At 53.0% G+C, this 13470-nt stretch overlaps 1 pseudogene; it reads left to right on the forward strand.

Moving 5' to 3' along the window:
* Positions 1 to 1300: 1300 nt before the first annotated feature.
* LOC144253766 (carnosine N-methyltransferase-like) lies at positions 1301 to 12662 on the forward strand (annotated as a pseudogene).
* Positions 12663 to 13470: the final 808 nt, after the last annotated feature.

The following is a 13470-nucleotide window of genomic DNA, read 5'->3' on the forward strand; positions in this document are numbered from 1 at the left end:
TGTCAGGAAAAGCTCCTATACCGCAGCAGCCAGAGTATCAGGGACTCGCCTCTCCAGGCAGGAGACCCCTACCACTTGGATGTTGGAGGGAGCTCATATACAGCCCCAGCTAGGGGAGAGGGGACTCGCCCCTCCAGGAAGGAGACCCCCTCCCTCCTTGATTTTGCAGGAAGCTTGTATACCACTCGAGCCAGGGTAGAGTGGACTGGAGGTGCTAGTCCCCTCTACCCTGTCTGTGGTGGTATATGAGCTCCCCAAGAAACACAGGTGGAAGGGGTCTCCCGCCTAGAGGGGTGAGTCACCTCTACCCTGGTTGTGGCTGTTTTGAGCTCCCCCGACTCCCAGATGTGAGAGGTCTCCTGCCTATAGGGGTGAGTCCCCTCTACTCTGGCTGCAGTGATATAGGAGCTCCCCTGACACCCGGGTGGGAGGGGTCTCCTGTTTGGAAGGCAAGTCCCTACTCTTCTGGATGCGGTGGTATATGGGGAGAAAGGGTAGTAAGGGGAGCCGGTGTTACATGGGGAGGAGGCCTAAGGCCCAGATTCACTGATGGGTGTCAGGACTGTGGAGCAGGACCCAGGCTGAGGGAGGCCAACCCCCCAGGCAAGGGGCACTGCTATCTTTTCCCAAAGGAAGCCCACAAGGCCAAACATCCCAGTTCTAGCCCCTGGCCCTGTTATGCATCCTGGGAAAGGGATCTGGAGAAGGGGCCCAGAAGGGACAAGGACAACAGGAGGATGGAAGGAAGGCACAGCATAAAGTGCTGGAGGAAGGATGTTTGTGTGGTATGGGCCATGACCACAGAAAGGAGCCCAGGCTAGGGACCTAGAGGAGTGCCCAGGCTAGGGGAGAGCATGGAAAGGGAAGGGCCGGGAAGGTGGGGTCATCTCTAGGGGTCTGAGGTGCAGGGAAACCAAGGGTAGTGGGGAAGTGGCCTCAGCGAGGGCCGCTGTCCAATCCCAGGGAAGCACCGAGCAAGAAAGGCCCCCAGAAGCTCAAGCTAGGAGCCAGGCTATGGAATGGAGAGCCAAGGGCCCACGCTGTGGCAGGGGGCTCAGGACAGTGGACAGGGATGGGGAAGGAAGGCAGGGGATCCAGCAGGGGGCGAAGCAGGCTTGTGGCCCAGCACCATGGCCAGGTATCAGGTTTCTGTTGCTGCCCCAAGGGCCTAGGGAGAGCAAGTAGTCCAGGTGATGGTCAGGGTTCTGTTTCCCATAAGGCACCCTGGCTCATATGAGAATCAAGTTCCAGGCACCAGGCCAAGGGAGCCTGGCAAAGGACAGGGGCTAGGAGGAGTGCAATGAGAGGCCAAGGTGGGGGGGTCACGGTGGATGCAGAGAGGGGCAAGAGCCAAGACCCAATCAAGGAGCCCAGGTAAGGGACAGACTCCACCAAAAGTTATTAAGGACCTAATGAGCAGGAGGTCCGCACTTCAGGAAAAGTGCTAGGGGAAGGAGAGATAGGATTGGCACAATGATGAGGAGACAGAGGGCCGCACAGAGGGCACAGAGGGGGGTGTGCAATGGGCCCCCAGGTCAGATGCAACATGAAGAGACACCACAGAAAGCAACACAACACAAGTAACACAGTAAGGAGCTCAGGCCGGCAGCCAGGCCAGGGGACTGTAGTGTAAAAGGTCAGGGTGAGGGAGGGATGGGTTGGCTTAGAGGCAGCTTGCAAGGCTAGAGGGCAGGAGAGGGAAGGGAGGTGATCGCCCAGGGCAAAGTCATCACTAGGCCCAAGTCCACTGTCATTTGTTAAGTTTGGGCATCAAAGGGGACCCAGGAGAGGGGCAGGACTGTGTTTCCCATAGGTAGCATTCAGGGCCCAGAGGCCAGCCAATTCCTCTGTACTGCCCCAGGTGAGTAGATCCCCAGAGATAGACCAGGACCAAAGGAGCGTAATGTAAGGGATACCTTTGGTCCAGGATTGGGGGGGGGGTGTCTGTGGGGAGCCAGCAACCATTGGAGGAGCCAGGAACCATTGGGTGTGTGGCAGGGGGCAAGATCCAGGACCAGGGCCACTGCCAGGTGTCAGGGTTTCAGGTGCAGGACCAAAGGCCCAGAGAGCACAAGGGGCACAGGCGAGGGCCAGGGCTCAGTTCCCCATAAAGCGTTCTGGCCCAGATGAGAATCTAGGGACAGGCACCTGGCAAAATAGGCCTGGCAAGTGAAGGAGCCCAGGAGGAGGGCAATCGGAGGGCATGGCAGGTGGACTCGGTGAGTGCGTGGGGGGGCAAGATCCAGGACCCAAGCCAGGTGCCCAGGCAAAGGGCCCACCTGTCCAACTGTGGATGAGGGATCCAAGGAGCAGGAGACCTGCAAGAGCCAGGGGAAAGTGCATGGGGAAGGGCGGAAGGATTTCGAGAGGACCAGGAGACAGAGAAAAGCCCAAGGGGCACTTGGGGAGCAGGCTGGCAGTCTGAAGCAAGGGGCCCACAGGTCAGAACCAACAGGAAGAGATTCCATGCTATGCCAAGTGACATGAGGATCAATGTCAGGGGCTCAGGCGAGCGCCCAGGCTGCATTAGGGCCCTGCAGTTCAGGGAAGCCAAGGGGAGCAGGGAAGCAGCCCCAGCTAGGGGCCCCCAGACAAAGCCCAAAAAAGCACAGAGCAAAAAGGGCCATCAATGGCTCAAGCAAGGAGCCAGGCTGAGGAATGAAGAGACAAGGGCCAGGCCTTTGTCAGGGGGCTCAGGACAGTGGACAAGACTTGTAAGGGAAGGCAGGGGTTCCAGAAGTGGGCAGGCAGGCTTCTGGCCAAGGGCCACTGCCAGGTGTCAGGGTTCCGGGTGCAGGACCAAGCACCTGGGGAGAGCAAGGGGCTCAGGCTTGGGGCAGGGCTGTATTTCTCATAAGGTACTCTGGCCCAGATGAGAATCCAGGGACAGGGACCTGGCAGTGGAGGCCTGGCAAGGGAAGGGGGCCAATGTGAGGGATACCTTGGGCCAGGATTGGGGGTGGGGTATCGGTGGGCAGCCAGGACCATTCGAGAAGCTCAGGTTAGGAAGAAGCAGGGGGAACGGAGTGTTGGGTGCAGTGCCAGGACACCACAGCATCAGTGGAACAGAGGGGAGGCACAGGAGAGGGCAGGTAAAAGAAGTCTGAAACCAGGAGAGAGGGACAGGATCCTCGGGAAGGGCAGCCAGGGGCTCAAGAAAGGAGCCAGGCCTAGTAATGGAGAGCCAGTGCCAGCACCTGGGGCTGGGTGAATGAAAAGGGACATGGATGGGGAGGGGAGGATGGGGAGAAAGGGGAGTGGGTAGCACATGGGGAAAAAGGCTGAAGGCCCAGGTCCACTGCAGGGTGTCAGGGTTCAGAAGCTGGGCCTGGGCTGAGGGACAGGGCTACATTTTCCCAAAGGGAACCTGCAGGACCAGGAGGCCAGGTGGAGTCCTCTGACCTGGGTGAGCGTCCTGGGAAGGGGATCAGGAAAGTGGGAATGACAGAGACAGAAATGACAGGAGGGCTGAAGGAGGGTACAACCTGAAGGGCTGCAGGATGGGTGTGGGTGGAGTGGGGGCCAGGACCCCAGCAAGGAGCTCAGTCAAGGGACCTAGAGGTGGGCCCAGGCCAGGGGAGAGCAGAGAAGGGCGGGGCCTGTAAGGCGGGGCTGCACTAGGGTTCTGCAGTACAGGGAAGCCAAGGATTAGGGTCCTCGAGAAGCAAGGCCAGATTCTCCAGCAAGGAACCAGGCCCAGGAATGGAGAGCCAAGTGACTTGGCCCTGGCGAGGATTGCATGAAAATGGACAGGGCTGGGAAGGGGAGGGAGGGGAGAAAGGTGATCGGGTGGCTCAGGGATTGGAAGGCTCAAGGCCCAGTCCACTTCTGGGTGTCAAAGTTGGGGAGCAGGGCCTGGGATGAGGGAGGCCAAGGGGCCCAGACAAGCCTCAGGGCTACATTTTCCCAAAGGGAGCTTGCAGGGGAAAAAAAAAATCCAAGTCCAGTTCCCTGGCCCTGGTGAGAATCCTGGAAAAGGGGTCAGGAAAAGGGGCATGACCAGGTCAGGGACGACAGGAGAGCTGAAGAAAGGCACAGTGTGAAGGGTTGGGGGACCCGTGTTGGTGGGAAGGGGGCCAGGACCCCAGAAAGAAGCCCAGGCTAGGGACCTAGGGTAGGGCCCAGGCCAGGGGAGAGCAGGGAAGGGCAGGGCCTGGTAGGGGGTTGGCACTAGGGTTCTGCAGTGCAGGGAAGCCAAGGGGAACAAGAAAGCAGCCCAAGCAAGGAGCCCACAGTTCAAGCCCAGGGACGCACAGAGCAAGAAGGGCCACCAGATGGTCAATCAAGGAGATAGGCCAGGGAATGGCCAAAGCTGGGGCAGAGGGATAAGGACAGTGGACAGGGCTGGGCAGGGAAGGCTGGGGTTTCAGTAGGGGGGAGCCTGGCTCGAGTGCCAGCGTGACTGCCAGGTTTCATGATTCTGGGTAGAGGACCAAGGGCCCAGGTAGAGCAAGGGGCCCACATGAGGGGAGGGCTCTGTTTCCCCCAAGATGCCATAGCCCTAACACTAGCTTCAGCCCTAACCCTAATCCTAAAAGCCCCAGTCCAGATGAGAATGAAGGGCCTGGGGTGCCTGGCAAGGGACAAGTTCCAGAAGGACAGTGACAGGAAGGCATGGCACAGGGTTGTGTTAGGTGTGGAGAGGAGCAAGATCCAGGGACCAAGCAAGGATTCCAGACAAGGGACCAACCTGCCCAAAAGAGGATTAGGAACCCAAGGAGCAGGAGGCCCGCTTTCCAGGGGAAAGCGCTAGGGGAAGGAGAGGAAGGGGTGGTGCTAGGATGAGGAGACAGAGGGCAGCACAAAGGGCAAGGAGGGGAGCTCACTAGGTGGCCCAAGATAGGGGTCCCCAGTTCTGACCTGAGAACAAGAGACCACACAGGAAGCCAAACTACACAAGGAACATGATCAGGGGCTCAGGTGAGAGGCCAGGCCCAGGGATTTAAGTGCAAACCCTCAGGGTTAGGAGGGCTGGGTTGGGGTAGGGGCAGCATGCAAGGCTAGAGGGCAGGGGATTGAAGGGAGGGGATCAGGAAGCGCAAGGTCAACACTAGGCCTTCAGTGGGCAGAGACCAGCCATTTCCACTCCACTGTCCTAGACGTGTAGATCCTCAGAGAGAGACCTGGACCAAAGGAGTGCCAAAGGAGGGCACTGTGAGGGGCTACCTTGTATCCGGAATTGGGTGGGTCAGTGGGAGCCAGGACCCTTCTTGGAGCCCCTACTAGGGATAAGCAGTAGGAAGGGAGAGTCCGGGAAATGCCCTGATGCCACAGTACTGTTGTAGGGTCAAATGAGGCAAGGCACCGAACATAGCAGGAAATAGATTTATTTGGCTGCAGGCAGGCTCAGAGGGCCCAGCTTTTGCTGTAATCAATCAATCCTCAGGCAGTTTCTGAATTTAATACCCAGCATGTAAGGGTAGGGGCTCAGAATTTCACAGTCTGCAGAGTTCACACAAAAGCAGCTTTTACTTTCACTGTTTTGGGCAAATTAACTCTTCAAGGACAACACCTGAGAAGGGGAGAGCTTCTTTTCCCCATTTTTTTCTCTCCCTGCCAGTTGTTAACATAGAACCAGTTGGTAACATATCTTAAAAATGTAGACATCTCTGTGAAGCCCATCACAAGGCCAGTGGCCTTGTTGCACATTGATACAAACTACTATACAGGATATGTTTGTTAAAAACTAGTAAGGGGGTGCCCAGCAGCTGGAATGCTGGTATCTTCTCAGCCAGTGGCCAAGTAAAACAGGGCGACAGGAAAATAGGAAGTTTATCTACATTGGATTCTTTTGCAGAGACTCTTTTGCTGACAGTCCTAAAAACAGCCATGGTGAAGATTTCTGGAGAAGCCCAGGTAAGACGTTTTTTTGGAGAGACTGGATGACACTTCAATGCAAAGAGAACAGAGGGGAGGCACAGGAGGGGGACTGATAAAGGGGCTTGAAGTCAAGGGAAAGTAACAGAGTCCTGGAGAAGGGTGGCCTCAAGCAAGGAGCCAGGCCCAGGAATGGAGAGCCAAGTTTGTTGTCCAATATAGAGTTCCCATGAAAAGATACAGGGATAGGGAGGGGAGGGAGGGAAGAAAGGGCAGTAGGTGGTGCAGGGAGAGGTGGGCTCAAGGCCCAGGTCCACAGATGGGTGTCAGGGTTGTGGAGCAGGGCCCGAGCTGAGGGAGGCCAAAGGGTCCAGTAAAAGGGAAGGGCTACATTTTCCTAAAGAGAACCCACAGGGCCAAAGGCCAGGTCCAGTCCCCTGACCCTGGTGAGCATCCTGGTAAAGGGAACAGGAAAACAGGTGCGGGGGGGTGGGTACTGACAACAGGAGGTCCAAGGAGGGCATATTAGGAAGTTCTGGAGGACTCCTGGTGGTGGGGTGGGGGCCAGGACCCCAGCAAGGATACCAGTCTAGGGACCTAGAGGAGGGCCCCATTCTGAAAGAGCAGGGAAGGGCGGGGCTAGGCAGGCAGGCAGCACTAGGGTTCTGCCATGCAGGGAAGCCAAGGGGAGCAGGGAAGCAGCCTAAAATGAGGGGCCCAGGGAAGCACAGAGCAAGAAGGGCCACCAGAGGCTCAAGTGAGGAGACAGGCCAGGGAATGGAGAGACAAGGGCCAGGTCTGGGGCAGGGGGATTAGGACAGTGGATATGGCAGAGGAGGGAAGGCAAGGGACATAACAGTGGGGAGGCAGGCTCCAGGTCCAGAGCCATTGCCAGGTCTCAGGTTTCCAGGAGCAGGACCAAGGACCCAGGGAAAGCAAGAGGCCCAGGCTAGGGACAGGGCTCTCTTTCCCATGGGGTGCCCTGCCCATATGAGAATCAAGGGCCAGGGACCAGGCCAAGGGGGTCTGGCAAGGATGGGGGACAGGAGGAGGATGACAGGAGGGCACGGTGGGGGGGTCGCGGTGGGTGCTGAGAGAGGCAAGAATCAGGACCCAAGTCAGGTTTCAAGGCAAGGGGCAGATCCCCCAACAGAGCATTAGAAACCCAAGAAGCAGGAGGCCAGCACTCCAGGGGAAAGCACAAGTGGAAGGAGAGGAAGGTTTGGCACTAGGATGTAGAGACAGAGGGCAGTGCAAAGGGCACCCAGTGGAAGGCACTAAGGGGACCAAGCAAGGGACCCCAGGTCATACCCAATGCGAAGTGACACCTAGCAATACCTAGCATCAGGTGGAACATCGTCTGTGCCTCAGGCAAGCAGCCAGGCCCGGAAACTAGAGCGCAAAACATCAGGGTTAGGGAGGGCTGGGTTGGTGTAAGGCCTCCATGCAAGGCTAGATGGTAGGGGAGGAAAGGAAGATGATGGCACAGGGCAAGGTCAGTTAAGGCCCAAGATCACTGCCAGGTGTCATGGTTTGGAAGGTGAAGGGGGAAAAGGCAAGGGGCAGGGCTGGGTTTCCCATAGGGAGCCTTCAGGGCCCAGAGGCTAGCCAATCCCACTCCTCTGCCCTCAGTAGAACCTCACAGAGAGACCAGAACCAAAGGCGGGCCAAAGGAGGACACTGTGAGGGGATACCTTGAGCCCAGAATTGGGGGCGGGGTCACTAGAGAGCCAGGTTCCCTTTTAGGAGCCCAGGCTAGGGAGAAACAGGGGGAGGGGAGGGTCCAGGCAGTGCCAGGATACCACAGTACACAAGGAACAGTGGGGAGAAACAGGAGGGGGTGTAAAATGGGTCTGAAATCACGGGACAGGGACAGGATCCTCTAGAAAGACAGCCAGGGATTCAAGCAAGGGATGAGGCCAAGGAATGGAGAGCCAAGTGGCAGGACCTAGGCCAGTGTCTCAGGAAAATGGACACAGCTGGGGTGGGGAGTGAAAATAGAAATGGAGCAGGTGGCACAGTGAGAGGAGGGCTCAAAGACCAAGTCAAAGACCCCCCAAAACTGAGGGTCTGGGGGAGCTCATATACCACCACCACCAGGGTCAAGGTGTGTTAGAGTCTGTAAACAAGTCAGGATGGCGCCTGGCATTTTGCCAGGGGGAGTGGTTTGTGAGGTGGTGCCATCGAGCCATTAAGTGTGGAGATTTCTTATTGGTTGACTGCTGTATCTAGTTTATGTTAATTAAGATAAGCTGTGTGGAATGTATATATACCCCTCCTGTCCTACAATAAACGGCTCCCACTCCTGCTGTATCAATCTACACAAGTTGCTCGTCACCCCCCCCCGGTTATTGGTTATTTTGCTTCAGCCAGACTGCCTCAGAGGTGACTCGCCCATCCAGGAGGTAGACCCCTCTCTCCTGGGTGTCCAGCGGAGCTTGTATGCTGCCTTAGCCAGGGTGGATTGGACTAATACCTACAGGCAGAGGCATTAGGCAGAAGGAGCTCATATCCCGCCCAGCCAGTATAAAGGGGACTCGCCTCAATAGGCAGGAGACCCCTCCCATCTGGTTGTCAGGAGGGCTTATATACCCAGAAAGGCAGGGTAGAGGGAACTCCACCATCCAGGCGGGAGACCCCTCCCACCTGGGTGTCATGGGTGCTTCTATACCGCAGCAGTCAGGGTAGACAGGACTCACCCCTCCAGGCAGAAGACCCCTCCCCCCTAGGTGTCCTGTGGGTGGGGGCTCCTATAGCATGCTAGCCAGGGTAGAAGGGACTCATTCCTCCAGGCAGGAGAACTCTCCACCTGGGTGTCAGGGAAATCTAGTATACCACCTCAGCCAGGATAGAGGGGAATTGCCCCTTCAGGCGGCTGACTCCTCTCATCTGGGTATGGGGGAGGAGCTCTACACCGCAGGTGCCAGGGTAGAGGAAACTCGCCCCTCCATGCTGGAGACCCCACCCACCTGGGTCTGGGGGGAGCTCCTATACAGCGGAAGCCAGGCTCCTGGGGAATGGCAAGAGGGGCACCAGTGTGTGCACAGGCTCAGGTGGCCACAGGAGCCACCTGCTCTTGGGTGGCTGCAGGGGTCTGAGGGGCAATCCATGTGGTTCACTCGTATGAGAACTGGAGCCCTTGCAGGGCTGTTTTCTCCCCAGATGTGTCTGGAGTCACACTCACACTGGATGATCACTGAGAGTTGGGACCTGAATGAGATGATGAGAGTGGCAGGGGTGGCGAGCCTGATCTCCAGGAAGAGGGCAGTACCTCCTGGGAGAATCAATGGTCAGGTTGGGGAGAAAAATAGGAGAGGTGGGCAAGGAGGGGACCGGCCCTGGAGGTCAGAAGCCCTGTAGTTCAGAAGGCTGCAGAGGGCAGGGGGTTGGGCCAGTGAGGCTTTCTGGGGGATAGGGAGGGGTTGCTTTCCAAGGTGGAGAGCAGGAAGAGGTCAGATGGGGCAGCCGTGGTATAAGGTCAGGGAACACCCTCCCGACTGCCTGGTTGGGATTTCTGTATTCCCTGGGCCCCTACTGTGAATAGGATCCAATGCCACAAAGTTGGGTTTGATTATCTCATATAAAGGTGCCCCCTCATGCTTGCTCAGGGGAGGGGTTGCTATGGAGACCAGCGAGCAGGCCCCAAGGGGGGCCAGGCTGGAGCCAATTACTGTGGCTGCATCAGAAGAGAGCCCACCCCAGCCGCTGTGCTGACAGCAGGGCCGGTGCGGAGGACTCTCAGTAGTTGGTTTCCAAAAAGCAGTGGTCTCGGCAGGAATAGAGCCTTGTCTTTGTGCCTGATACCTTCTGCTAGGAAGGCTGAGTGCCACGTGGCTGCTCTCCCAGTTGCCTGCCTCCCCTGTGTGGCTCAGTCTGGAGTCAACATGGGCATCTATACCAGTGAACTCACAAACCACACCTCAGATCTCGGGGGCCACAGGACATGGTGCAGTGGTAGCCTAGCTCAGTCATGATGTGAGGGACATGGTCATCATGTATGGTAGGTAGCACAGGGAACTTGTCATTATGGCACAGAGAGGTTGGTGGCATGGCCCAGTCTCAGGGAGGCCTAGTCAAGAGCATGGCACAGTTGATGATATGCACTATCTGTGGCATGGCTTGACTGGTGATGTGGCCCAGTCATGGCAGTGAGCCTGACCAGTGAGCACTGAGGGCCCCCACCCCAACCAGACCCAGGTCTTCCTGAATTCCTGGGCTAGGAAATACAGTTTACATAGCACAGTGCCTGCCTGTGACAGCAGGTGAAACACTGTGGGGAACCTGCATGGCCAACCCCACTTTCCCAGGGAAGATGCATAAGAAGGAAGCAGGGGTGTCAGTAGTTTAAATAGAACATCAGGCCAAAATGCCTCTCGTGCATGGCCAGCCTTGGGAAGGTTACCAAGGGCTTGGGGGGCTCCTGGGCTTCTGACTTTCTGGACCCCCATCCTGGTGCTGCCATCTCTCTGGCAACCAACAAATGTCCCCAAACGCAGCAAGGCAGAGTTCAGAAGAGGAGATGCCTGGACAGGCACCCAGGACCTAGGGACATGTTTAATGACTGTTATACTTAACTGGTTTTCTGGGACTCTGGATTTAGAGCAATTGTTGTGCTCTAGGCAAAAGAGGACCCCTGTGGCAGGGGGCCCAGCATAGCATGGCAGGCCCAAGGGTCACAGTCCTGGGTGGTTGAAGCTGGACCATGACTCTCTCCCTCCTCCCTCTGTACTCCAACCCCAGCACTTAGCCAGCCTCCTGTCTGCAGAATCCTGCTCTTAGCTAGCTGCCAAGGAAGGTGTTAATTTCCTTCCATTCCTAGTGTTTTAAACACTAGGGTTTCTCCAGTATTTTCAACATGAATGGGTGATGGACTTTTTTGTATAGTTTTCTTGCATCACGTGGGATAATCACATGATTCTTATACTTAATAATCACATAATTCATGTGGTGAATGGCATTTATTGATTTGCATAAGTTGAACCACCCTTACAACACTAGGAATGGAAGGAAATTATTACAATATTGTAAAGGCTATATATGACAAATTCAAGGCCTACATCATACTTAGGGATAAAAACTAAAATCAATAACAAGACAGGGTATCCACTTTCATCACTACTATACACCATAGTCCTTGAAACTATCACCAGAACAATCCAGCAAAAGAAGGAAATTAAAAGGATACAAATAGGAAAACAAGTCATCTCTGTTTGCTGTTGACAAGATCCTATATTTAGAAGTCCCAAAAAACTCCACCAGAAAACTTCTAAAGTTGATAAACAAATTCAACAAAGTAGCAGGATAAAAGGTCAACTTACATAAATTAATTGGTTTCCTCTTCTCCAGTAATGCATCTGCAGAGAGAGAAATCAGGAAAAGTATCTCATTCACAATAGCCTCACAAATACTTGGGAATAGAAACTGGGGTTAGTAGCTCAGTGGTGGAGTGCTAACCTAGCATGCATGAGGCACCGGGTTCGATCCTCAGCACCAAATACAAATACATAAAATGTATTCATTTACAACAAAAACTATTTTCAAAATACTTGGGAATAAATCTTATCCCAGCTAGCCAACCAACTTATACTGCAGACCTGCCAATTTACATATATCTCTGATGCCCAGGTACCAGCAATGTCAGAGAATACATAAATTGGTAAGACATTGACATCAAACTTCATATACTACAAAGATAACACTCAATATTAGCTTGACAATTTGCAAGAATTTTTTGTCTTACATTCATGCAAATTTGTTAATTATATCATGAAAATATACATTAAAGCACTTTATTGTTAATCTATATATTTGAAAGCAACTACAATCACTCCTTGAAGGCCATGCAAGCTCAGTAGCTGAAAACCAGTCAGACCCCAGTGTGTTTGGAACCCTGAGATTGGTGGGGGCGGGGTGGGCAGCCTGGTCAGGGCATGTCTGCGACCAGTGCCATCTGGAGGAAACCAGCCGCCACAGCGCTTTCAGTAGCTAGGAGCAGCAAGGCTGAGATGCCTAGGGCCAAGCAGGCAATCCAGCAACACTGTTGCCTCCCACTGACCCTTCCTCAGCTGCACAAGGGCTGCAGGGGAGGCTTGGGCAACCTCCGTGAGAGTAAGAAAAATGCAACTGCAGTTCTCTGCCTGGCTTTTGAGCTAATCATTAAAGAAATTTTGAGTTTTTCTAAGACAGATGGGATCCTACTAAAGAACTTATTCTGATACCTGTTGCTGAACTAGGAAATCTGGACTGGGAATTAGCTGTGCTAGGTGATCCTTGTCAAGGATAGGAATTAAGTGGTTTTTTGTTGTTGTTGTTGTTTTAGGCTCTTTTATCTCAACCTTGTTCTGAACAGATGTTCTAAAATTAATAAACATACACTTTATTCCTGGATCTAACTGTTTAGCAATATTGGGAGATCAGAAGATCAGATGCCACCCATTTTTTCCCTGATATTGACCCCCACAGTCTTCCTCCTGTTTCTAAATTTTGTTTGACAGCAGAAGATTTTCAGGAGATTTATTCATAATGCAGTAGGTGGCACTATATTGCCCCCTGTTTCTGCATAGGCACAGATCACAATGTAATTGACTATATTGATACAATATGAAACACATTCAAGCCAGGTGAATTTTGATAAATCTTGGTTCTCTGCTGTACCACTTTGAAAATTTGGCAAAGAATTTTCCATAGAATTGAGCTATGAGGATATAAACAATGTTGTTCTGCAAAATAGATTCCAGGTACAGGTGGACAAAGAATCCGTATTGTCAACATAGACTGTGAAGGATTTCTCTATGATGAAATACTATTATGAATTTGTCTTATTTGTAGTTCATAAGCCACAATAATGGTTTTAGGTTATATCACTCAGAAAAGTTTAATAAGAACAAATGCTGAGATAAACAACTCAAAATCAACTATCAGTGATTACAAGACATCAAATCAGTGGTGCCTTCTTATTCCTAATGTAAAGGTTAAATTTAAATTTTTCTCTCCTGTTATGTTTAAGTTTTGCTTTTCTGTAATTTAAGTTCTGTTTTCCTGGAACCTGATACTTATGTTAAAAACAGTTACTTATGTCAAAATGTACCCTGACCCAACACCCCCTGACAAAACGCATGATTATTCTGTAATGGTTATTTTGTAACAATCCCACTCTTGCACCCTAACTGCCATATGAGCTTCCCTGTTTAAACACTGTATAAAAACTCTGCTTAAGCTGTACTCGGGGCTCCAGTTTCTCTCAGGAGAGCTCTGGGCCCCAGCATGCTGGTCCCGCCCCCCCAATAAACCCTTTGCTTTTGCATGAGACAAGTCTCTTGGTGGTCTCTTCCTCTGACGTTTGCCCGACTCTAACACTAATAATATGTAGAAATAGTGTCTATTCACTTTAAGTTACCAATTCTTTTGTTCATAAATAAAGTATGCAATGCAGATTTCCATTGCACCAGTAAAAATGGAGGAAATAACCTTCATATATACTTTTTCACTGAAGCCCACAATTGTCTTTCAGTTGAAAAAAACTAATCTCCAGTGTCTTCATGAAACTGTCACAAGTCTGCCATTGTAATGACTGATTGTATTGAAGTCTATAATAATCGCCTTTGTATTGTTTTATATGCATTTCATATGCTATTTTTGGAAGTTTAAGATTCC

Source organism: Urocitellus parryii, chromosome 3 (assembly GCF_045843805.1).
Source record: "Urocitellus parryii isolate mUroPar1 chromosome 3, mUroPar1.hap1, whole genome shotgun sequence".
Taxonomy (NCBI): Eukaryota; Metazoa; Chordata; class Mammalia; order Rodentia; family Sciuridae; genus Urocitellus; species Urocitellus parryii.